The 25,937-nt window shown below is 33.6% G+C and overlaps 1 protein-coding gene across 1 annotated transcript in view; it reads right to left on the bottom strand.

Annotated features, from left to right (window-relative positions):
* LOC140449381 (uncharacterized) overlaps positions 1–7,975 on the bottom strand; it is a 262,280-nt gene extending 254,305 nt beyond the window's left edge. The window contains exon 1 of the mRNA XM_072542532.1: positions 7,660–7,975. The gene's annotated coding sequence lies outside the window, so the exon portion shown is untranslated. The remainder of the gene's footprint in view (positions 1–7,659) is intronic.
* Positions 7,976–25,937: the final 17,962 nt, after the last annotated feature.

The raw sequence follows: 25,937 nt of genomic DNA, 5'->3' as shown, positions 1-25,937 counted from the left end.
GGAATTAGTGAAACCAAACTAAGAGGAGTATTACAAAATCGCAATAATGAACGGCCGAAAAAATATTACCGAAAAACTCGCCTATCATTGAAAACAAAAGATATTCCAGATGGAAAAAAATTTGAAATTCGTGATACCATTTATCGAATGCGAGCCAACAAGGAACATGTGACCTTAAATACAATTCTCTCGGAATTAAAAGATAGAAAATTTGACGAAATTGGCAGAACAAGTCTATGGCAAGTGATACATAATTTGGGTTTCAAATTTCAAAAGGAGGATAACAGAAAAGCCCTTTGTGAAAGAAGTTCTGTTGTGCATAAAAGAATTAACTTTCTAAGAAAATATTCTAAATTAAAAGAAGAAAGGGCAAATTTTATATATTTAGACGAAACATGGATATTTTCTAGGGGTGCAACCAAGAGAATATGGCAAGATGATAACGTAAAGTCTATCAAACATACTGATGGAGAAGGGAAGCGACACATAATTTTACATGCAGGAGGGAAATCGGGTTTTATAGAAGGTGCTGATTTAATATTTTCATCTAAATCAAAATCTAGTGACTATCACGATAATATGAACACAGAAATGTTTGTAAAACGGTTACATGAAAAACTTCTCCCAGGTTTAAGTGAGCCCAGCGTAATTATTTTAGACAATGCACCTTAGCATTCTGAAGTATTAAACAAAAGTCCAACGAATTCTTGGACTGTTAATAAAATTAAAGAATGGTTAACAAAGGAACATATACCATTTACACAACATATTTTAAAATCAGAATTATTACGCTTGGCAAATATCCACGCAAAACCAAAAACCTTTGTTGTGGATCAGATTATTGAAAGTTACGGTCATCAAGTTTTACGTCTGCCACCGTATCATTGCCAGTTTAATCCCATCGAATATATATGGGGAATAGCAAAACAATATTATGACAACCATATTGGACCTAACGGTTATAGCGACGACGCAGTTCGGGAAACTTGGCGAAAGGCACTTTCAATTGTAACTCCAGAAGTGTGGTGCAACTGTATATTCAAGTGCGAGAAACTAATAGAAGATTGGTGGACTCGTGAAAATAAAATAAACGAAATAAGTCCAATCATAATAACAATTAATGGTGATGACAGTGATGATGATGACGATTATGATATTTTTGATGATAATGACTGATTTTCATTTTTGTTGGCAAGTTAAATTTTTTTATTTTTCATTAGAAATTCTCTCCATGGAACAAATATACATAGACCATTATTTTCTGTGTGAAGTGTAATATAAAATTATTATTATGTTTATATTAGCCTCATTAGACTCCATTAATGAAGTAATTCTCCTTATTATACTGTCAATTATATAAAAGATTTTCCATTATTATTTAATTAAAAAAAGTTATGGATTATTTTTCATTTCATTTGACCAGTTGATATTTCCCCAAAGAGCAGGTAATTAAAACTGGGTACTTACAATAAAATTTTTTATCCGAAACCCGCGTAAATATAGCGAACCGACTATACAAAGGTGTAATGTTAAAACTTTTACACAGATTTGGACATTTTTCAATATCACCTTCAGAAAATGCTCCAAAATATCACAAATCACTTTTCGTTTTTTATACATATTTTCCTGTTTTTCCTTTGCTCATTTTCTCTACAATATATAATTACCTCATTTTTTAATCAAATCAGCTGCAGAAACTTATTCGTTCTTCGTTTATTAGGTTTGCAAAAGTTCTTTATCTATTTTTTTCAGATTGGCAATCACTAACATCACACGGACTCTACAAACCACTTGTACAAATAAGCCAGTCAGGTGATGATTCTTCTTCTGAGGCTTCCCCTGCTGCCATTTTTTTCCTCAATAATGACCTAAGGTAACTATAATGTGCTCAAAATATTTTTAAGATTTTTGTTACTTTCATAAAATAAATAATAAGTTATATCTGAGACCGACCTAAGTGAACGTATTATCTGGTTGTACTATTTGATTACCTGATTTAAACGTAATTTTTTAAGATGATTGCAATACTTCTTATAGGTACATAAAGAAGATATATTTATTCGTAGTCTCTGAAAACCTATTAGTTCACCAAATTTGAGTTTGCCGAAGATTTAAGTAAAATATATTTTATATAATGATTATTGTTGAGTGATAAAAGTTTTCTTTTAATGTATAATGTCATTGAAATATATACCTAAAAACACAAAAGGCAGACACCTCCCAAGCATAAAAAAAATTGTGTGTGTGTGGAGAAAGAGGTTTGGCTTCGAACTGTGTTGATTAGCCACAAATCATATTAGTAATATGATCTGTTCTCATATTATCATTATCATTATTTTTATATTAATAAAAAAAATTAATGTCTGTTTGAAAATTATTGATAGCAAAATATCACTTTCTGCAATAAACTTTTTCAAAACGAGAATGAAATGTACATCACGGAAAACACAGCTGAATTCTAATACGAGATTATCATAGCTTTAACAAGTGAAAAAAGCATTACAGAAAAAAAAATGCAAACGAGTATATACCACATCGATGTATTAAAAAACTATAAAAAAGAATTTTATGTCTCTTTAACACCTTAATTAAATGAATGTGTTAGCTATAAACACCGTAAAGCCTTATTGTGTTTGTAAGCATAAAAACAGAAGAAAATTATAGTATTCTACAAGGTAATTAACTGTGCTATAAAATAAATACCGACGGTATAAAAATAGGCAGGACATCTGTCAATAATGTTAATTCAATCACGTGAAGTCAATACAGTTTATGAATACCGAAATGAGCTAATACAAGTCATGGATATTTTAGAGAATTACAAAAGTATTAAATTGAATTTAACGATTGAGCAAGTTGGTGCTTATAAACTTAGATTACAGACTAAACATTTCATATTTTGGTTAACAGTTTTTCATAAAATCATGCAACATGTAGAAATAATTTTTAAGCAACTGCAGACGATTCATTTCATCAGAAAAATAGTGGGAAATCAAATAGACTACATTATGATAGCAAGGGGGTATAGTAATGATGTTAAATGTACTAAGACGTACCCAGGAGCAGATATAGGCTCCAGATCATAATCCGGTAGTTACTGTGATAGAGGCGAGACCAAAAAAGATTAGAAGACCACACAGAAAGGCACTAGATTTAAATAAACTTAGAAACAAAAATATACGACAAGAAACAGGAGAAGAAATAAATAAAAACCTCCGTTCAGTGCAGCAACAAATTAACGATACAAATAACGTTAACCAAAAATTAAAGTACATAAATACAGCTATGCAAACAGCAGGAAAGAAACATCAAAAAACAACAAAGAATAAGGGGTGGATGACACAAGATATACTAGACTTGATGAAAGAAAGAAGAAAGATGACGAATTACCTAGACAAATACAAAGAAATAAACAAACACATAAAAAAGAGAATAAAAGAAGCCAAAGAGGCGTGGATTAAAGAAGAATGTGAAGAAATGGAAACCTATGAAAAAAAGTACGATGCGTTCAATGTGCACAAAAAAGTAAAAGAGATAACAGGAAGCATAAAGAAATGCCAAATAGGTAAACTTAAAGACAAAGATGGAAATCTTATTGTAGATCTAGAGAATAAAATAAAAAGATGGACAGAATACCTGAATGAATTATTTGAAGACGATAGAAACAACTTAACTCAGATAATCAATGCAACTGGGCCAGACATATTGAAAGAAGAACTAGAATACGCAATAAGAAATGCTAAAAATGGAATAGCAAATGGACCTGATGAAATTCCTACAGAACTGTTGAAGCTTTTGAATGATAAATCCGTAACGGTAACATTACATCTATTCAATACAATATACAGTACTGGTATAATACCTCAAGAATGGCTGCTGTCTACGTTTGTCATCATACCGAAGAAAACTAAGGCAATGCAATGTTCAGATCATCGAACAATCTCCTTGATGAGTAATCTGCTTAAAATATTTCTTAGAGTCATCCACAGCCAAATCTATCAAAAGTTAGATATCGATATTAACGATACACAGATGGGATTCAGAAAAGGATTAGGTACAAGAGAAGCTCTCTTTACCTTGAACGTCCTAACACAGATATGTCTAGATGTTAACCAAGAGGTACACGCCTGCTTTATAGACTCTGAAAAGGCCTTTGACTAAGTGCTCCATAATAGACTCAAAGAATCCTGAAGGGTAAGAACATCGACACTAGAGACATACAAATAATATTAAATCTGTACTGGAATCAGCGAGCTAATATAAAAATAGAAGACCAAACATCGGACGAAATAGAAATACGTAGAGGAATACGACAGGGTTGTATATTTTCACCGCTCTTGTTTAATATCTACAGCGAACAAATATGCCAAGAAGCTCCCCCACATGCAAACGAAGAGATAATAGTCAATGGAGAAGTTATCAATAACATTCGATATGCTGACGATACTGTGATAATGGCAAGAACAGCGGAAGATGGGAATAAGCCACAATTAAAGGTTAAAATACGTTTATTGACGTTTCAATTTCCACTTCGGAAATCGTTCTCCTTTCAACCTTCTGCTTGAATATGCTGGACGTAACTTCAAGCCCTTTGGTATTAGGTTGTTGTCTCTACATCTTCGTAAAAATTTGATTGAATTTTGACAATGTGCCAGTTTCTTGTATAGAATTTCCAATCTCCGAAAATTTTGAATAACGCTGGGCCCATAACGGTTTCTTAATATTGTTCTGAAGCCATTTTCTTGTGTCATTTTAAATTAATTACTAGTTAAATGGGAATAAGCTACAATTAAAGGTTAAAATACGTTTATTGACGTTTCAATTTCCACTTCGGAAATCGTTCTCTTTTTCGGAAATTCAAATCCGTATCCTGCAATAATTTCCGGACCATCAGGTTAATGAGCCACATTTTAAAGTTATTTCCAAAAATTGTACATAAAAGAGTATATAGACTATATATAGATTATGGAAAGAAAAAAATCAGCTGTACACAATTTGGTTTTCGGCACGCAGTGGGTACGAGAGAGGCTCTCTTTAGCATACAAGTGCTATTTCAACGATGTAGAGATGTGAATTGCAATATTTAGAATACAGTTCTGTACCCCGGAGATAAAGAACACTATGTCCATTTTTGAATATAACTTTTCTGGGTCTATACAGAGGTAAACCATACTACGTCCAGAGACAATTTTACGGCAAGTTACCGACTTTTTAATAAAACACCAAGTCCACTTCCAGTCAGAGATAAACAACACCATGTGGACTTGGTGTTGTTTACTTCTACTAAATGTGTGCAAAGTTATTTACCATCCGGACATAGTGTTATGTACCCTGGTACCTGGTGAAATTGTTATGAACTAAAATAATTGTAACCATTTTATTTAGTTCGCAATAGTTTTAGATTGTTAAAAGGTGCACAATACATCCGTTGTTTAATAATTGCCAAATGGATCCGAAATCTTCTGGGAAAAGATTACTACAATTATTGCCATGTAATATTCCTAATGACATAGACAACTCATACTGGACTTAGACAAACGTTTCAGATGTTAAATAGCAATTTATCTTATGTGTTGACATCCAACCTACTCTTCTATCAAGAAAAATAAACCCAAACTCTACCAAATCTAAAAATAATACACTAAACTACCATTTTACAGTGAACAATCAGCGATTGAAGGTGTGCAAGGTTATGTTTTTAAACACACTTTGTATATCTAATTTAGTAGTAGTAAATATGTTGAAAAAATTGAGCCAGGAAGTTTATTAAAAGCTGATCAAAGAGGTATACACACGTCAATCAATACAACTCCTACCGAAACCATAAATAGTATACATTAACGTATTAATTCCTTTCCAAAGTACGAGAGTCATTATTCCAAAGAAGGTAGCAAGAGAAATTATCTGGGCACAGCACTTACAATAGAAAAGATGTATCAACTGTACATTGATGAATGCAATGAAAGACATGTGGATCCAAAGCTTAGAGCAAAAAAGTGGTTGTACGCAGATATTTTTAATAAAGACTTCAAGTGGTCGTTTAAACCACCCGAAATAGACATTTGCTATACATGCAGTAAATTCACCGCTCAATTGAAAAATAATCTTACTGCAGATGAACTAACTAGTGTACAGGCTGATCATGATGCTCACCTAATTGAATCTTAAACTCGGTAAAACTTAAAACAATTCAACTTTATAATAGCTAAAAAGTCACCAAAACACAAAGTACTATCTGGTGATTTGCAAAAATGTTTGCCTTCACCACTAACAAACAATTGTATTAGTTTGTACAAAAGGAAGCTTTGGACATTAAATTTTACATTATATGATGCCAGTGATTCTTCTGTACAGCGTATGATGTGGGACGAATCGAAAGGGGCCCGTGGTGCAAATGAAATTGACTCATCAATTTTGAAATGGGCTGACAATACAATTCCAGGTAGTCAAATAGAGGACATCACTCTTTGGACCAATAACTGCTATGGACAAAACAAAAATATAAGTATTATAATGTGCTATTTTTGTATACTGCGTACATACCCTTAAATAAAGATGATCACTCAAAAGTTTTTACTGAAAGTGCACAAACATATGGAACCAGACAGTGTTCATGCTTTGATTGAGATAAAAAGAAAGAAACTCTCCACTTGGACATTTTAACACCATGGGACTAACAACAGCTAGTTAGGCAAACACCAGGTAAATGCACAGTGCACAATATGGAACTTGCAGATTTCAAAAACTTCAAAACGCTTTTCGATAAGAAACTGTCCCCTGATACTCCTTTTGTAAGTAGAAAAAAGAATCTACTGTCAACATGTATTTTCCTACAAGTCCAACAAGAACACACTGGAAAGCTCTTTTATAAGTCTGATTTCAATAATCAAAATATGTATGAGGTGGACTTCATGAGGTATCGAAGACAGCAAGTAACGTTTCCAGCCCAATTAAATCAAGTCTCAACCAATCACAAAACAAAAGCACAATGACTTAATTGCACTATTGCCTTTTGGTCCGTCGGTTTGTCATGCGATTTATCAAAATTTAACACATAGCGATGTAGCCACAAACGATTACCCCCAAGAAGATGAAGATAAAATAATAGTATAGGATGTTAAATGTGTTTGTATTGTTTATTTCGTAAAGACCTTAACATGCAATGTCACATTATTTAAAAAAGTTTTTAGAGGTAAACAACACTATGTCCAACTACACATTTTTAAAAAATTGGTATATAATGAACGGTAAACTTGAGGTATATAAAACTTCATGGAAAAAAAAACGATTAAACACACAACAATAATAATATATTAATCTTGTTTAAATATAAGAAACATTTGAGTATTTACTGATTACAAATTTAAAAAATGTTAAAACTGCTCTCCTGAAAAAATAAAAAAATGGACATATTGTCCTTTACCTCCGGGGTTTTATATTAATATTGAATTGTATTTGTATTCTAATGTACCTATATTGCCGCCCTACACCACTATCTGGTATAAGGGTGTTTGAAAAAATGTATACTGATATAATTAATAATCTAAACAAGTTTTCCAATTGTCACTCTTTATATAAATATTAAATTTTGTTGGCGATGGAAAAATTTTGTAAAAAGAAATAAAAATGTGTCTCGAAAAAAATGTTCGATGTACTTACCAGGTTTCTGAGAACTAGTCCCAAAAAGGTAATCTTCCTGTCGCGACACTTTGCACAGTTTTCTAAAACCAGTTAAAAAAAAACAAACCACAAAATCTGCGTCCCCTTTTTAAAAGTCCACTGATCGCAGCCCGAAAATATTTATGACAGCATTCGCGTTGGATCTACGACCAAAATCGAACTGTTTCAATCGAAGTACTATAAACACTAAACGACTAGATGGTACTGCACATAGTTAGCGAAGAAGAAAAATTTTAGATCGATTTTTCCTATCGATTTTCGTGAATTTTCCGGCACAGGCGATGTATAATGTGTCTCTTCTGCTAACATTAACCAAAGCTGTGGTAAGTTCGGCATCCTGCCGCCACGGCGCTGAAACTCTCCCCACGAATTGTCATTAAAGATGGCGACCGACCGTGTTTGACTATTGGACGAACCGGTCGTGGAGGGCGTCGACTACACATTGCCATTCGCTCGATGTCCTCGCAGGGGCGTTTCCTGCTATTTTATAAGTGATTTTTGATTCGTTTTTATTTGCTCTTTTTGCGAAATAAAATATTAAATGAATGTTTATGTCTTGTTTTCCCGTCTCAGGCAATACCTTTGCTTAATTTTATAACTATATTTAGAAAAAGCTTTAAATAATTCAGGGCTTCGAGAGGTGTGTTGATGTTGACGAATAATGAGGGGACAGGCTTTTGTCTTCAATAGAACAAAGCATCGGGTATAAAGAATGTTTAGTATAAATATTAATTAGCTGTAGATATTTCTTAATTCCCGGCTTTCTCTCTCGTTTTCTTATATCGAATTCAAACGATACTACTTTTAAGTAACCTCCTGGACAAAATAAAACATTTATTTATTAAATACAAATAGTTCAATCGATAAAAACGGATATTAATTTTATGTATTGTTCTTCTTCTTCTTAAAGTGCCCTCTCCTCAATGGAGGTTGGCTACTACAATTTTAAAATCTTCTCTATCTTCAGCTGTTCTTATTAGCTGTTCAAAATTTAGCCCTGTCCATTGTCGGATGTTTCTGAGCCACGATAGTCTTTTCCTTCCTAGGCCTCTCTTTCCCTCGATTTTTCCTTTCACTATAAGTTGGGCATATTGGGCATAAGTTGGGCATATGTATTGTTAAGTTATTATATTTCGTTAGAAATAAAAGATACTCTAATAGGCTAGAAGTCATATACTCAATTTAATAAGTCGAATCTTCTTCGTGTCGAATTATCCGACGAAGACGATCCATTGCGAAGGCTTCTTGATCTTCTGCCTCATGAAATAATTGTCCTGCATTTTATATCTTTGATATTTGAGTCCATTCACGATTTTTTTTAAACAAGAAATCTGTTTTTTCTTCTTACACCCTTACGGTCTTCTATTTTCCTAAGGATCAGACTTAGTATTCTATATCGAGTTTTCCTCACTATATGTCCCAGATAAGACATTTTCCGGTGTTAAACAGTCTTTAGCAATTATCGATCTTTGTTGAACCTCCTTAGTACTTCATCATCAGTGTCTTGGTATCCAAAGTATCTTCAGCATCCTTCTAGGTATCCACATCTGTAATGCTTCAATTTTATTCATATTTGAGACTTTTAGTGTCCACACGTCTACTCCATACATAAGTACAGACCAAATATAGCACTTAATGATAGATCGCCCCGTGGTTTGTCCTGACAGAAGCCTCTTCCGGCAAGACAGTAGGACAGAGTTTATGTCCTGTCAGAAGAACTCAACGATTTTTATATGTTGTTAAACTGTTAGGCCGTTGTCTTCTGAGATTTGTTCTCGACGTTTCGCCAACACTAGGGGTTGGCATCTTCTGGAGATGTTACTGCTTCGCTTGTAAGCTGAAACTCAGAAGCAAGGGTTGAAGAGCTGCTTTATAGGATAATGCTACTGTAGATTCTAAGTAGATCAAAGTTATAATTGTATAAAGAGTTTCAATATTAGAGTTCCTCCAGGTAATATCATCAGCAAAAAAGAAAACTTTTCCATCGATGATGTCATTTATAAAGATAAGGAAAAATAGAGGACCCAATACTGAACCTTGTGGTACTCCACATACAATGCTTTTGTGACTAGAGCCAGTATTATTTACTCTAACTAGTTGTTTCTTGTTCCTCAAGTAAGATTGAAACCAATTCAAACAAATACCTCGAATTCTGTAGAAAATTAATTTTTTTATCAAAATGTCGTGATTTGCGCAATCAAAGGCTTTGGTATAGTCACAAAAAACAGTGGCAGTACCTATAAAGATTATTGTTTAGTGCTTGATAGACCTCATGTAGTACAGAAAACATAGCATCGCTGGTACATTTATTAGATAAAAAGCCGAACTGACTTTGTGATAAAATGTTGTTTTCAACGAGAAAGGACATAAGTTCGGGTTTTATAAGTTTCTCAATAATTTTGGATAGGACTGGTAGTGAGGCAAAAGATCTATACTTGCAGACATTAGATTTTTCACCACCCTTATGAAGAGGAATACAGTACTACAGGAAGAATTGCGTTTGATACTACTGATTGTTTGGATCAGTTCAGATTTATCAACTGGTCTTATAAAGAATGAATTCGAGACATTTTTTGAACTGGTGAGATAGGAAATATGATCTTGTTGTGGCAAAATAGTTGATGTTTATACGTGATTGATGATGTTTATACTTATCATCCGATGTTCTTTATTCTATTATTAAATTATTTTTAATATTATCTTTTATGCTTATATCGTCAAAGTTAAGTTGAATATGTTTTTATTTTCTTGTATTTTCGTAATAATTGGTATTTTTTTTTTGTTATAGATAAAACTTCTACATTTTTTATAACATTAGTTTCCTCCTGTTTTCAATTCTTAATTCACTTGAGTATAAAATCGGGCAGGATGCTTATAAGTACTTAGAATCAGGAATAGCTGACCCCCTGGATCTTTTGTTTCTTCGATAGCTCGTGGACTATATATTTATTTCTTCTATAAAGTTAGTTGAAGGTAACTGCAGGCTTAATCGTCTAATTGGCCCACCTTCAAGGGATACTATAGAACATTTGAAAATTATTGATAGCATAAATTTTATAGCAAAGGTTTAAATACAGGGTTGGTCAGTTCAGAAAAAACGTAATAATTGATACCTTCTTATCTGAATTTTCACTCGACTTTAATTTGACTACCCTGACAAACCCCAAATACAATACCTCGTAAAATGTAATTCAGCAAACCCTAAGCGATTAGGGAAACTAAGGGAAAAAACTTTTTTAAAAACTTTTTTAAAAAAGCGTTTTTATGCAAAATAAATCAATCCTATGAGAATATATAATATATATGAATCTGGTATCCAGACGGTCTCTCACAAATTGTCCCAAATTTTAACACATTAAGTTTATCTTCTGAACAAGCGCTGAAAGGAGACACAATGTCACCGTTCTTCTCTGTGTAAATGCTGCGGATCAATTCATACTACTACTACTACTTGTCGGTTTATAACGTTCTCCGCCGTTTTCCGACTTCCAATCGCCACTTAGACCGGTTGTTCCATAGATCTTCTTCTATGGCCCTCTCTTTCAGTTCTTTATTTATTCCTTCGCTCCAACTTTTTCTCGGTCTACCTCGTTTTTTCTTTCTTCTGGTTGCCACTTTATTATTTCTTTTGGCATTCGTTGTTCGTCCATTCTTTGTATGTGTCCGAACCAGATAAGTTGTTTTGTTGTTAGGTCATCTGTGATTGTTTGTTTGATTCCCATTATTTCTCTAATGCGTTCGTTGGTAATCCTTTCTCTTCTAGATCTTCCTGCGGCTCTTCTCCAAAAATCCATTTCCGTCGCTTTCAGCGTTGACAGTGTTCTTTCTTTCAGTGGCCGTACCTCACAGCTGTATAAAGTGATACTTTTTACTATAGTCTCATATATCCTCTTTTTATTTTCTTTGCTGACGGATTGGTCCCATAAAATGGTGTTTAACATTGTGATGGCTTTTCTCCCTGATCATCAATTCATTCCTCCACCAAATAATATTCCTTCGCAAACAAATAAATGAATCAAGGCGTCCCATATGAAGCACTTTCTCTTTACAACTAATCTGGATACATAAAATCGTATACCTTCATTCTGTTCATAAAGCATTTTCAACAAAATTCACAGCGCTCAGTTGAGGATAGGGTTCTATTATTGCTTGATGGTCATTCAAGCCACAAGACTGCCGAAGCTATCAAATACTGTAGAGAAAATGCCATTATAATGTTCTCGTTTCTGCCATATTGCACTCATGAGATGCAGCCATTGTATCTAGCAGTATTTTTACCTCTAATGGGTTATTTTAATGGAGAAGTTATTTTATGACTGTGTATAATATAGCTAGCTTGTTTGGAAAATCGTATCGAACAGCTGCCACAGTTAGCACTGGAATCAGTGGATTCGACACAACATGCATCTGTTCTTTTAATCCGAAAATATTTCCAGATTAAAAATTTAAACCATCGTGTACTGATCGACCTACAGTGGAAAATAAAACCGTTAATCATATTCATGAACAAAGAATTCCTTCTCTACAAATAGATACTTCTTCGCATTCAAGTACTTTATCTATAAGGAAAAGAGAAATTCGTAAATATATCTTCATCAGACGAGTGAGAGGAATGGGAAGTAAGTGGACGAGTTTCAGATGATATAACCATTTTGGAAACAGTCCGGGGGATTGTCGGAAAATAAAATTTTATCCACTACAGCTTCTAATCCGAAAGTTGTTGCTTCAAACGATAAAATTGACGTTACAAGCTCTGCAGTTGGTAATGCAATCCCGATTTCCGAAGTTATCACTTCAGAACAGAAAGGTGGCGTTAAAATAAATGAAATTCCATCATATTTGGAGGATACTATGCTATATCCCTACTATCTCCGGCACCTCCTTTGACAAGATGTTCAAGACCTTTGTAAGAATCAACTGTTTTCATCTTCATACCAATTTATCTTTTGATAAAACAAAAGCAAGAAACGCCAAAGTCAACTTCACGTAAGCAGAAAGGTGTGCAGGTGTAACTGTAAAACAGAAATTGTATATTTGCGATTTTTTGTAAATAGAAATGTTTCATTTGACCTCAGGGACGGGGTCATCTTACCCAAACCATATTGTAAAAAAGTCTTTTTAGGGATTTCTAAGAAAAATGTTGTTTTTCTTTTAACTGCAAACTTAAATATAATTATTATATATAATATAATGGCTATACACCCCAGCGTGGGGTTAAACCGCGAATGCTGTCTAGATCCTATTTCTTGGATGAATCAATCGCTTTTGTTTATGTTATCTTCTTGACGATATCTCTTTATTTTTTCCTGTCTCTAGTTTTTCCTCTCCATTCTCTGTGTTTCTCTCTGTTTCTCCTCTTGTGTCTGTGTCTTTATGCTTATTTTTGTAGTTTTCATTGTCATTTCTATTAATTTAAGTTTATGTGGAATTTTTAATTTTCTAAGTGCTATCATTACTCCTTTCCTTTTAATTAAATCAAATGCCTGTTTGAAGTCTATAAATAACATTTTCAATTCTAATTTATATTCGTTTGATTTTTCCATTATTTGTTTTATTGTGTGTATTGCATCTATTGTAGATCTTCCTTCTGTGAATCCACATTACTGTCCTACTGTCCTACTGTCTTCTTTGTGATCTTTGATAACCTCCGTTTTATTATTGATGTCAATATTTTATATGTTGTATTTAGTAACGTTATTCCTCTATAATTTTTACAAATTTGTTGGTCTCCCTTTTTATGTATTGTTATGATCTGCCCTACCTCTCAATCCCCTGGCATTTTCTCTTTTTTCCATATATTTTTCAATAGTGCCAGTATTTTTCCTCTGTTCCCATTCTCCGTATTTTATTAGTTCCATATTAATTTTATCTTTACCAGGGGCTTTTCCGTTTTTGCTTCTCTGTATTACTTCATCCAATTCCTCTAATGTTGGTTCTTTTGAAAGTTCCACGTCTATTTCATCTACTTCGTCTGCTTCTTCTTTGTGCACCGTTTTCTTCCCGTTATGCATTTCTTCTCCTGTTGTTTCCTCCGTCAAGAGCTCTCTGTAGTAATCCCTTCATACTTGTTTGTATTTTTGATCCTCTATTATCACTGTTCCCTCTCTATTTTTTATTCCGTTTGTTTTGCCTTTGTATTTTTTGTTTTGTTCTTTAATTTTGTTGTAAAAATGTTTCGTATTTCTGTTTGTTGTTTCCTGCTCTATTTCCTGCATTTTTCGTCTACCCATCTTCTTTCATTTTGCCTTATCACTTTCTTAGCATTCTTTCTTAATTTTTCATATTCTTCTCTGTCTTCCTCTTTATCTGTTCTTAGCCATTTAAGTCTGAGTTGCACTTTTTTTCTGTTATTTCTCTATATTGTTTTATCCTGACACCTAGCTGCACATTTGCACCTTCTTCTATTGATTTTTTGATCGTCTCCCATTCTGTGTTTATATTTCTCTACTGCCTCTTCATATTTTTTTCTTACTTCTTTATTACTCATTTTATTGACATTCCACTTTTTATGTTTTGTTTCAATTTTAACTTTTTGTCTTATAGTGGCTGTGACCATGTAGTGGTCTGAATCTGCACATGCACCTCTAAATGTTCTTACATCTTTTATTGACGATTGTTTTCGCTTATTAATCATTATGTGATCAATTTGACTGTATGTTTTCTGATCTGGTGACCTCCATGTTACCTATTTTAGGGTGTTCAAATTTTGTTGATCTTATTAACAAGTCTGTTTTTGTTGCTAGGTTACATAGTCTTTGCCCATTGTCATTCGTATTTTCGTGTATTGTATGCTTTTCTGCAATTTGTTACAAAAAGTCCTCTTTTCCAATCTGGGCATTGAGGTCTCCTTCAAAGCCCAGAGTACTAGTACCCTAGTACCTAGAAAAGATACCCTTCTTTGGGTATTTTTTCTATCTCCTATTCGACCCTATCATAGAAGATTTCTTTTTCGTCTGCTTTGTTTATTTCTAAGAGGCACATTAGACGAGGCATAATATAATTGTATTATAAATAATTATATAATAATATAAAAAAAATAATTATTATTATATATAATTATATAATAATATATAATAAATATAACTAAATTGCTTAATTAAATTTTGGATAATTATTTCGTTTTTTGTTATTTTTAGCCTAAAAAAATGTTACATGGAACGTATTTCGCTCTCTATTAATGACATTAATGTCAGTAATAACTTTCAAACGAAAGATACCTAATAGGTTAAAACAGTAAAACAATTCCTATAAATGTTGTTTGTTTATGCCCCATACCCTCAAGTTATAATTGAATCTTGAATAGTATTATTCGGAGAGGCAAAAATCCGAACTGCTGTCAGCATCTCGATACATTCCAACCCAAACAATCAAAACCCGGTATCAATTGTTGACCTATGTACAATTGACCCTATAATGACATTTCTGTATACAAACATCATCTCTTCGCCTGTCCGGAGAACAATGCAATTCTGAAAGTTCGGCTCTTTATTTGTCGAACACCCGCTATTGCTTGCGGACACAGGACTGACGTCCTGACAAGGTAAATAGGGCATATACTTGTTCTACCCCTGTCACTTTTTGATGCCGATCTTTTCACACATTCTGGTTTTGTGTTTTCCATTCATAGAAAATACGAAAGAAAAGTTATGGATGTAAGGAATTCTGTTTTGTGTCGTATTTCAAAATACCTACACAAAAGAGGAGTGATGCGAGGATATCTATATTTGTAGACGTTTTAGAGTTGTGTAAAAAGAAATCAAAGACGTCAAAGAAAAAAATTTCTTGTTAACGTTTCAATAATAATATATTGTTTGCAGAACAAAATTAAGAAATATAAGCAACGAAATTGTATGATTCTACTAATCAAATAATTTAGAATACCCATTCCCATTACCTATACTCGTTACTTTTCGAGATATTTTTAAATTTCGGGAATACCTTAAATTTTTAAGTGGAAATAACTTTTTTTTGTTCAATAAATAAATAATACAAAATATAAACCGTAACAATATGCAATGAATGCAACAATCAATGTGATATTAAGAGGGTAGGGTTGATTTTCAATATTTTAAACATATAACAATAAAATACTCAAAGCTTTGTTTTCAAAACTTCCACAAAATTTATTAAAATGTATTATCACTACAGCTGTTTCGGCAGAGTGCCTTTCTCAAGTGCTTTATTTTTGGTATGTGTTTACAGTTTGTAGTCTTTAACTGAATCGGTTAAGAAGGGGAAAACTTTTTGTCTCAAGTTGGTCATCCATAATTATATCTGTATTTTTTAATTTTTTAATTTCCTTATATTCTAATAAGCTTAAGGCCTTTATTTTGGATGTGAAGAATTTGAAATTTGTCATTAAAAGAATGATTATGATCTAGAAGGTGAAGTGCGTATGTAGAATGTCTGTTTTTCTATTATTGAAAGCCCTTTTATGTTCTGCTATTCGTTTATTGCGGGTAGCGGATAGGAACTCCTTTGGATAGTCCTATCAGTGAAAATAAATCAATCCCTGTCCTCCGCAGATTCCAGGTGCTTCCTGACCCGGGAAACTAGTACCTGCTTAGTGTCCCTTGTCCAGGGTCACGGATGAAGTCCACAACGGCAGCCACGACGGAGAAGAATACCTTCGTTACGGTGTGGATGGCGGAAGTGGCAATCCCTTGATTTTAAGGATTGTATAAAATCATTCACCAACCCGTCTAGCCAGCGTGGTGTTGTAAGGCTAAAAAACCTCCTAACAGGAATATGGCGATATCTAAAACAAAAGGAATGGGTCCACAGGTGGGTAGACGATACAGTAATGGCAAATCCTACTCCTTTGGAAAAATGGACAGCTTCATCGAACCTGGGGGAAGCAAGAAATCGCTATAAACCACACGATTGAACATCGCAACTCTAAATATAAGATCCATATGCAAAGATGTCGAAGAAGACATCAAGGATTAAAATGGGACATAATTGGTCTAGCATAGGTAAAAAGAAAAGAGGAAGAGTGCATAACACTAGAGTCCGGTAACGTCCTATATTCCAAAGGGCGAGAAGAACAAAGCCTAGATGGCGCAGGATTTCTAATTTCCAAGAAATATGCACATAAAGTAGAGCAATTCGTAGGAATATCTGAAAGAATTGCAATGATTAGGCTAAATTTAAACGAGAACATCTTCCTGAAAATTATTCAAGTATACGCTCTAACCGCAGCACATCCCGATGAAGAGATAGACGAATTTTGTGAGAAAATTGCAGAAACTAGCACAAATTATTACAGCATTTATACAGTGATAATAGGAGACTTTAACGCTAAGATCGCACAACGACTTGAAAAAACCGAAAACTATATAGGACAATTCGGCTCTGGAGTTAGAAATGAGAGAGGAGAAACCTTGGTTAACTTCCTACAAGCCCACAAATACTATGCAATGAACACATTCTATAAGAAAAAACCTCAAAGAAAGCGGACGTGGCTATCCCCAGACGGAAAAACTCGAAACGAAATATATTATATACTGTGTAACAAAAAAGATATCATACAGGACGTAACAGTAATAAAACCGGCGTCAGTAAATAGTAATCACCGAATGGTTAGAGCCAAATTAGAGATAAAACATAATAAAAATAGAAATAAATTTAAAAAACTTGGAATATAGACACAGATAAACTAAAATCTAATTCAGAACAATATAAAAGCAAGTTAAAACCCGCGAAAGTATTAAATCTAGATAAACTTAGCTTAAATGACATCAATGAAGTCATAACAAAAGAACTATTAAATGCAAGCTCAGAAGTGGCAACTGATAACAGAAAACGAAAATCCAAAATAAGTGTATAATCACAAAACATGCTGAAACAAAGAAAAGATCTTCTGAGACAAAACAAAAGAGATACTGAAGAATTTAAGGAATTTTATCGAGTAACCGAAACTAGGAAAGAAAAATATAATAACCATTAAAAATGAACAAGGACAACTAGAAAAAAGTAAATCTGATATAGCAAACTTAATTGAAAAGTTGAACAAAGCAGAACTTGAAAAGGCAGATAATAAATGTCAACTCAGAAGTGATGCCCGAAATAAGCCACGAAGAAATAGAAAGAGCAGTAAAAGAAATAAAAAGGAATAAAGCTCCTGGAAGCGATAGAATCCTAGCAGAAATGCTGAAGGAAGGCGGAGAAGAAGCCATCACATATCTTAAATACTATTTAATAAATGTCTATTCGAAGGCAATATACCCGAACAATGGAGTACTGCTAAAACAATAATAATACACAAAAAGGGAGACACCTCAGACCTAAAAAATTACCGACCAATTTCACTTCTTTCACAACTTTACAAAACCTTTACAAAGATTATTACAAACAGGTTAACAATTAAATTTGACGGATATCAACCAGTAAAACAAGCCGGATTTAGAAAAGGGTACAGCACCTGTGACCATCTAAATACTTTGAAACTCCTAATAAAAAAGACTAACGAATACAATCTATCATTATGTCTGGCTTTTATAGATTATGAAAAAGCTTTTGATAGCGTAGAACTGTGGGCAATAGAAGAAACATTAGTCAACAACCGGATCGACTCCAGGTACAGAATATTAATACATAATATTTGTAAACAAGCTGAAATGATAGTGACGTTGGTTAATGGAATCGAAATAAGACCATTAAAAATCAACCGAGGCGTAAGACAAGGAAACACAGTATCTCCAAAATTATTTACAGCTGTCCTAGAAGATATCTTTAAGTCGATAGACTGGGAAAATAAGGGAATCCCTATTAACGGAAGATACTTGAACCTATCTTCTAAGATAGGCAGATGATGTAGTACTAATAGCCGACACGTGGAATGCACTGAATACGATGATTGAGGAGCTACACACAGAATCCCTAAAAAGAGGACTGAAAATGAATTTCAGCATAACTAGACTAATGGCAAACAAAGATGACAAACCTATGATAAACATCCAAGAGACGGAGATAGAACACATAGATAAATATACATATCTGGGTCAAAATGTCAAGGTAAACAAAGAAAATCAGACTACCGAAATAAGCAGACGTGTAAAAATGGGATAGGCAGTATTTGGAAGACTCTCATATTATGTACTTAAAAATAAAAATATACCTCAAAGACTGCGAACCAAAGTATTTAATTCCTGTATCCTACCTGTACTTACATATGGACCTCAAACCTGGACATTCACTAAAATAAACATGGAGAGGATCAGAAAAACTCAGGGAGCTATGGAACGACAGATGCTGGGTATCTCACTCAAAGACCATAAAACCAATGAAGACATTCGTAATAGAATAAAAGTAAAAGATGCTGTCGACCTGGCAGCTAAACTGAAATGGAATTGGGCTGGACATAACGAACGTATTAAGGATGGCCGATGAAATAAAAAAATCGGGAAATGGCGGCCATATGAAGCCAAAAACCACGAGGAAGACCGCAAATGCACTGAAGCGACGATATTAAAAGAACTGCAGGACCAATGTGGAAACGTCTTACAAACAACAGAGATGAATGAAATTTGTAATGAATCCTATCAAAACCTCAACCCTAACTAAGACAAATATCAGCAAACTAGCCACAACAGAAAGTGCAATGTTAGCTATACGACTGTTAGATCGATGAAAAGAGAAACGACTGGATAAGATCAAAAACAAAAGTTGAGGATATCACAACAAAAAATTTCCAAAACCAAATGGAGTTTCTCAGGCCATACTGCTAGACAAAAAGACCAACGTTGGAATGCCACAATACAACATTAGAGACCTTACAAAGGTAGATGGTCAAGAGGAAACCACAGAATAGATGGGTAGATGACTTTAAAAAATAGCTGGAACAAATTTAAAGTATGTGGCTCAGGATAGGAGAAACCAATTGTTCAGAAATGTAAAATAATGAGAATTATTTAAATTTGCCGCGCATTTGTAGACGGGGCCTTAGCTGTTTCGATGGTTGACACTTCATGTCTTGCCGAAAAAGAGAAGAGTCGCCACCCGCCAGCCCAGAGTGACAGTCGGTCGAAAAAATAGGTTAACAGATGGCATGTCGATATAGTCGATATTTTTTTGTTATAAGAGTTTGGATAATAAATTTGGTATCTGTGCATATATCCTTTAATTTTTACTAGAGATACCTAGGGTTATCACAGTGGCTTCGTTCAGATGATTGTCTATCCTGATTTTTGTTGTTCACAATACAAGTTGCTGATTCTTCTTCTTGTAGTGGCAATCAGGCATCATGGCAATCTGTATTTTGCAAACTGCTGCTCTGAAAAGATTTGTGGTTGTTAAGAATTAATTGCAGCAACCCATATCTTTCGCTGTTTTTTTTTGTGGTTAATAAGTCTTTTCCTTTTTGAATTCTTAATGAAACATCCTGGTTAGTAACGTGGTCGGTATAGGATATATTCAGGATTCTACGATAAAGCTACATTTTCAAAAGCCTCAATTTTCTTAAAGGTAGCGTTTGTGAGAGTCCACGACTCAACTCCGTACAACAATATAGGAAAGATATAACATCGTAAGTTGCTGATTACTCAAAGATATCTAGTATCGATGCCAATATGTCGTGTTTTGTTGTATCAAACGCTATTTGATAGTCGACAAAATATATTTATATGTCATAGTTGACATCACTGCAGCGCTATTGAGAAGGTATATAACAAAAAGTCCTTTCCTTGCGCATACAGCATCTCTAAAACCAAACTATAGTCGGTTCGCTATATTATGCTAATGACTCATTGATAACAATATTGCAGTTGAATTGAATCTTTGCCAGTGTTGACATTGTATGTTTGGTGGAAATATTTAAAAATGCCTAGACGTGTGTTAGATGTAGATAGTCTAATTTGTAGTGTACATAAGTATTTTACGGATGAAAAAGAAAATGGTGGTCCTTTAAAATCGGTAATGTCTGTTCAACAACGCGTATGTGATGCTCTAGGAATTAGTGAAACCAAACTAAGAGGAGTATTACAAAATCGCAATAATGAACGGCCGAAAGAAGATCACCGAAAAACTCGCCTATCATTGAAAACGAAAGATATTCCAGATGGAGAAAAATTTGAAATTCGTGATACCATTTATCGAATGCGAGCCAACAAGGAATATGTGACCTTAAATACAATTCTCTCGGAATTAAAATATAGAAAATTTGACGAAATTGGCAGAACAAGTCTATGGCAAGTGATACATAATTTGGGTTTCAAATTTCAAAAGGAAGATAACAGAAAAGCCCTTTGTGAAAGAAGTTCTGTTGTGCATAAAAGAATTAACTTTCTAAGAAAATATTCTAAATTAAAAGAAGAAAGGGCAAATTTTATATATTTAGACAAAACATGAATATTTTCTAGGGGTGTAACCAAGAGAATATGGCAAGATGATAACGTAAAGTCTATCAAACATATTGATGGAGAAGGGAAGCGACACATAATTTTACGTGCAGGAGGGAAATCGGGTTTTATAGAAGGTTTAATATTTTCATCTAAATCAAAATCAAGTGACTATCACGATAGTATGAACACAGAAATGTTTGTAAAATGGTTACATGAAAAACTTCTCCCAGGTTTAAGTGAGCCCAGCGTAATTATTTTTGACAATGCACCTTACCATTCTGAAGTATTAAACAAAAGTCCAACGAATTCTTGGACTGTTAATAAAATTAAAGAATGGTTGACAAAGGAACATATACCATTTACACAACATATTTTAAAATCAGAATTATTACGCTTGGCAAAATATCCACGCAACACCAAAAACCTTTGTTGTGGATCAGATTATTGAAAGTTACGGTCATCAAGTTTTACGTCTGCCACCGTATCATTGTCAGTTTAATCCCATCGAATATATATGGGGAATAGCAAAACAATATTATGACAACCATATTGGGCCTAACGGTTATAGCGACGACGCAGTTCGGGAAACTTGGCGAAAGGCACTTTCAATTGTAACTCCAGAAGTGTGGTGCAACTGTATATTCAAGTGCGAGAAACTAATAGAAGATTGGTGGACTTGTGAAAATAAAATAAACGAAATAAGTCCAATCATAATAACAATTAATGGTGATGACAGTGATGACAGTGATGATGATGACGATTATGATATTTTTGATGATAATGACTGATTTTCATTTTTGTTGGCAAGTTAAATTTTTTTATTTTTCATTAGAAATTCTCTACATGGAACAAATATACATAGACCATAATATTTTCTGTGTGAAGTGTAATATAAAATTATTATTAGGTTTATATTAGCCACATTAGACTCCATTAATGAAGTAATTCTCCTTATTATACTGTCAATTATATAAAAGATTTTCCATTATTATTTAATTAAAAAAAGTTATGGATTATTTTTCATTTCATTTGACCAGTTGATATTTCCCCAAAGAGCATGTAATTAAAACTGGGTACTTACAATAAAATTTTTAATCCGAAACCCGCGTAAATATAGCGAACCGACTATAGAAGAGCTCTTAGATTGGTTAATAAGCAACGAAATAAAGGTAAAAAATAGAAATACTTAAAACCTATATAAATTCTGTATTTTTTTCTACAATATCTTGAAAAACCAATTTGTAACGCTCTTTCTTATGTTGTCAATATATCTACATCCCTATACTCGATAATATAAAACTTGTTAAATCATTGTGTACGCTTGAATAAAAAATATTTAAAAATTTGTTGGCAAGAATAGATAGTACCGACCCTTACATTCACGAACAATTCCCCAGCTACCTGAACCGAAAATTGCATGAGGTTAAAATCGAAAGACGAAACCACGGAACACACAAAATTGTGCCAACCTCCTATCGAATATTACAATCTGTCCAGATCAAGTGGCTCAAGGCGTCGAAACCGAGCGTTTTTATGTAATATCAATAACCGTATCTGTTTCTTTGAATGCATGATTTCTATTGTGTACGAGACATACCTTTGTAAATAGATAATGGATCGTAGATAACGAGAGGGTTTTGAGTTTCTTCGGTAGGTACTTGTGTTCGCGCTGAATGTGCTGCTTCTTTACGCCGTATTAGTATGATATAACGATGTTATTTTTGGGAAATTTTGTTAAATATCCAACAAATTATTTCTTCTTTCTCTATAAGTCTATAAGCACAGATAGAGGCATTTTAAAATTGAAGTAAATTCAATTTTGACTGACACTTTTTATAAATTGAATATATTGACGTCTTTAATAAATTATTAAAATCACCCATATGTGTAAATATTCAAAATATTCAACTGTGTATTCGCCAAATAACAACATACAGACCTATCCATTCATTAAATAGCAACTTTAGTACAAATATTTGTCCTTCTAAGATTACCATGACCGATATTTTTAATTGCATAAATGCGGCGGGCGAACTTTCGACACCAAATTGTCTTTGTACCTGGGGTAATCGAAGGGTCAAATTTTATTATAGGAAATTTCGACACCGCGGCGTAAAGCAGGTAGGTAGGTAATTAGCGGCGATGGACATTTGCACCCAAGCAGGACAAGCGGGTTTTCCCAATATTTATTGTCACGGCGGGGGGCGTGGCACTTGTGTACTTGTGACTAAATTATTTCAGTTGTAATTTATTTCTTGTTTGACGTTGACTTGTGCACGTATACGGATATTTAAAAAATGAGTTTGATAAAAAGTTCCCGTGGTCGAGATTTATTAGTGGTGGAGCATCATTCGTTCTCGAAACAGAAAGTGTTAAAAAGCGGCGAGATATTTTGGCGCTGCATCCAAAGAAACACTAAGTGTTCCGCAAAAGTGTTTACAATAGGCTGTGAGGACCTCACCATCACAAGAAGTGATTTGGTACATAATCATAAAGCCGATCCAAAAAAGCTTGAAGTAAAGATGGTAACCAATGCATGTAAAAGAAAAGCCCAAGAGGACATATCGGAAAAGCCTGCCAAAATTACAAGAACTGCTGTTGCTGAGTGTGATGCCAATTTGCTGACGGTTCCTGACATAGCTAGCATAAGAAAGAACATTTACAACTGTCGTCGTAAACTGTTACCAAGAAGCATATCAGAAGTCCATAACGCGGTTAGTAATTATTCTCCTAAAACCTGTCGCAATGAAAGTTTTTTGTTTTTAAATCATCCTGAATTAAATGTAATTGTATTTTCATGCGAGACAAATATTCGTTTGTTGTGTAAATTAAAAACTTTGTATATGGATGGTACATTTTCATACAGTACCAAATATTTTCTACAATTATTTACTATACATGGCTTGGAAAATGGACATTATTTTCCTTTAGCATACTGTTTGTTAAAGGACAAATTGTCAATGACATACAAAAATTTATTTTCTTTATTAAGGTCTAAGATTTTTGAAACATTTCAATTATCATTAGAGCCAACTGAAATATTTGTGGACTTTGAAAAAGCAATTCACTGTGCTTTATTGTATATGTGGCCCAATGCAAAAATTAGTGGATGCCGTTTTCACTTACACCAAAACTGGTTTAAAAAAATTCAATCTTTGGGTTTGGTACAAGAATATAAGGATACAAATTCAGAAATTGGAAAATGGTTAAGGCATACGTTTGGTTTAACTTATTTAAATCCAGCAGAAGTTTAAGAATGCTTTCTTTATGATTTAATGTCATATAAACCTATAAACGCAACACTTGATATATATGCAGATTATTTACTGGAAAATTACATTTTCGATAGCGCTCTATTTCCACCACACATATGGTCTAATCAGAATCCGTCTATGGCGAGGACCACAAATGCCTGTGAATCCTTTCATTCGAGATTTAATTCTTCTTTTTATTCAACACATCCTTCTATTTTTATTTTTATTGAAAAGTTAAAAGAATTTCAAGTCGACACTTATGTCAAAATAAATAGTTTACATATACCAGCAAAAATCAAAGATACTACTGTTAAGGCTAAATTGGCATTTTTGGAGAAAATGATGGATAAACTACGATCCCAACAAATACGTAGGTTAGATTTTATAAAAGCTGTATCTTATCATTCCTATAATAGCAAATAAATCATTGTATACAAGTATATTAACGGTAAAATGTACAAAAATTAGGTACTAGTTGTATTATATTTAGATATTATTACAGTTATAAAGAAATAAAATGCACATTACTTTTATTAAAATAAATAAATTAATTAATTATGGTATTTTATTTATGTCGCAGCTATATTTATTTGGTGTCGAATATACCTGTAAGATAAAAACGGGAATTGGGGCTGGTGTCGAAAATTGCCATTAAATTTTAGTCGCTACCTGCTTAGTGTCGAAATTTCCTACGCCCCATAAATGAGCTGCTCAATAAGCTTGATGTTGGCTCAGATGGAGTACCTAATTTTTTATTAAAAAAGTATGTCTGTACCCTTGTAATACCATTTGTTATATTGTTTAGTAGATCTCTGTAAACCTCTGTGTTTCCTTCTTTATGGAAAGAAAGTTATGTTGTTCTTATATTTAAAAATGGTTAGAAAGACAATATTGAAAATTATCGTAGCATTTGTATACAATCTGCAATCCCTAAGCTCTTTGACAGTCCACTGGAACAAACTTGGTTTGCTTCTTCTTCTTAAGGTGCCGTGCATTTCTGCGTAGACGTCCACCGTACATCGTCTTGTCAGGTGAGATTTTAAATAGTCAGGATTAAACAATTCTGTTTTTAGCAGCATTGCGAAGCATTTCATAGCTGTGGATTTCTGTCCATTGTCGAATATTGCGCAGCCATGACATTTTTTTACGTCCCAGACCTCTCCTACCCTCTATCTTCCCTTCGAGTGTCAGTTGCTGAAAAGTATATCTTTCGCCTCGTAATATGTGTCCCAAGTATGCAGTCTTCTTACTTTTTACATAACTAAAAAGTTCCCTATCCGGTAAGCCCGCTCTTCTGAGTACTTCCTCATTTCTGACCCTGTCCGTCCTTGGTTTGCTATCAATCTGATATATTATGTCATATGGAAGACTGTAAATAGGTAGATGCAATATACACACATTTTTCCAAAGCATTTGATCGTGTAGATCACCAAATACTTTTGGGCAAATTAATTAATGTTGGCTTTCATGTCAGGTTTGTTGAATGGATTAAAAACTCTACATCTAAACAAAGAGTCAAGATAGGCTGTCATTTGTCTGGCAGTATTACAGTAACATCTGGAGTTCCTCAAGGAGGCCACACTTCTCCACTTCTTTTTAATATCTTCGTTAACGACGTCACTTCCTGTTTCCTAAATAGCAAATGTCTAATGTTGGCAGATGA

Source organism: Diabrotica undecimpunctata, chromosome 9 (genome assembly GCF_040954645.1).
Source record: "Diabrotica undecimpunctata isolate CICGRU chromosome 9, icDiaUnde3, whole genome shotgun sequence".
NCBI lineage: Eukaryota > Metazoa > Arthropoda > Insecta > Coleoptera > Chrysomelidae > Diabrotica > Diabrotica undecimpunctata.
This window is presented reverse-complemented; position numbering and strand designations above follow the sequence as displayed.